Below are 1,836 nucleotides of genomic sequence, written 5' to 3'. Positions count from 1 at the left end.
TCCATCCCATACGCACCTGCAGGTGACTTGCCGCTTCTGGAAGCCATAATTAAGAATGCTGGGGTACGGGGCCGGGGAGATGGCTCAGTGGAATAAGCGCTTCCCTGGCAAGCGCAATGGTCTGAGTTCAATCCCTGGTTCCACAAAAAAAAAAAAGAATGCTGGGGTAGGGCCCAGGGAGATAGCTCAGTAGAATAAGTACTTGCCTGGCAAATGCAAAGACCTGAGTTCAATCCCTGGTTCTGAATAAAAGAGGGGGGGGCAGGGAGATGGCTCAAGTGGATTAAGTGCTTCCCTGGCAAGCGCAAGGGCCTGAGTTCAATCCCTGGTTCTGCCAAAAAAAAAAAAAAAAAAAAAAAATGAATGCTGGGGCAGGGGCAAGGAGATAACTCGGTAGAATAAGCTCCTGTCTGGCAAGCGCAGTGTCCTAAATTCAATCCCCGGTACCTGAAGAAAAAAGAAAAAAAAAAAGAATGTCTGAGTATACCTCAGTGGAGAAACAAGTGTTTAGCATGTGCATGGCCCTGGGTTCAATTCTCAGCACCAGAAATAAGTAAATAAATAAGGCCAGAGAGACAGCTCAGTGGTTTAAGCACCTGCCTAGCAGGTACAAGGTCCTGAGTTTGATCCCTGGTACCAAAAACAAAAAAATAAATAAATTAGAAAGAAGAAGGCATGGTGGCACACACCTGTAATCCCAACAATCTGGGAACAGGGCTGGGGAGATAGCTCAGTAGAATAAGTGCTTCCCTGGCAAGCGCAAAGGCCTGAGTTCAATCCCCGGTTCCACAAAAAAAAAACCAGTCTGGGAGCCTGAGGCAAGAGGACTGCAAATTCAGGCCCAGTGATTATCAAGACTGCTGCAAAATGAAAAAAAATTTAAAAGCCAGAACTGTGGCTCAGTGTGAAAATCCAGTTTCTCAAACTGAAGGGAAGGGAGAAGGAGGGGGAGATAACATTTTCATTTATCTATTTTGTTGTTGTTGTTGACACAGAGTCTCACTTTGTAGTGCAGACTGGCCTTGAACCTACCATGTAGCCCAAGCTGACCTTGAACTCATGGTGCTTCTCCTGCCTCAGCCTCCTGAGCTCTGGTGGTACAGGTGTGCACAACCATGTCTACCAAAATTTTCAAATTAGTTTGACAAAGAGTGTCTCGTGTGGCCAGATACATGGCATGTACCTGTAGTCCAAGAACTGTAGAAGCTGTAGAAAAGGCAAGGGGATCATTTGAAGGCCAGCCTATGGAACATACTGAGACGCAGCCAAAAAGAAAAGGAGAGAGAGAGAGAGAGAGAGAGAGAGAGAGAGAGAGAACACTTGCCTAGCATATTTGAACCCATGGTTCAAGTCCCAGTATGAGAGAAAAATATGTGAACAGCAGGGATCAGTCCTGTGACCAATCATCCTGAGCTGTCCCTCTTTTTTTGGGGTGGGGGAGGGCACTCAGGATGCCTTCAGGGCAGGTCTGGTTTGGCTTGAGGATGAGAGGATCGAACCACAGCATCCTGAGCCTGACTGCTTTGTTTCAGCAGGCACTTAAACACCTGAGCTAATGGGCAGGCCCTGTTGAGCTGTCCCTCTTTGCCCAAAAAAAACTAGAGTTGATGTTTTTGGCTTCACTATTCATTTCATTCATTTGCTAGTGGACCTCAGAAAAATCATTCCAACTGCCTGAGCTGCTTCTTCACTTAAAAACACTAAAGGAATGAGTAGGGCACAATGCTGTACTTGGGGAGCTGAGGAGGACTTGTGTAATTCTAGCACTTAGAAGGCTGAGGCAAGGGGCTGGTGAGATGGCTCAGTGGTCTAAAGCACCTACTTGGAACTAGCTTG

The sequence above is a fragment of the Octodon degus genome, unplaced genomic scaffold, assembly GCF_000260255.1.
Source record: "Octodon degus isolate 3935 unplaced genomic scaffold, OctDeg1.0 scaffold00048, whole genome shotgun sequence".
Taxonomy (NCBI): domain Eukaryota; kingdom Metazoa; phylum Chordata; class Mammalia; order Rodentia; family Octodontidae; genus Octodon; species Octodon degus.
This window is presented reverse-complemented; position numbering follows the sequence as displayed.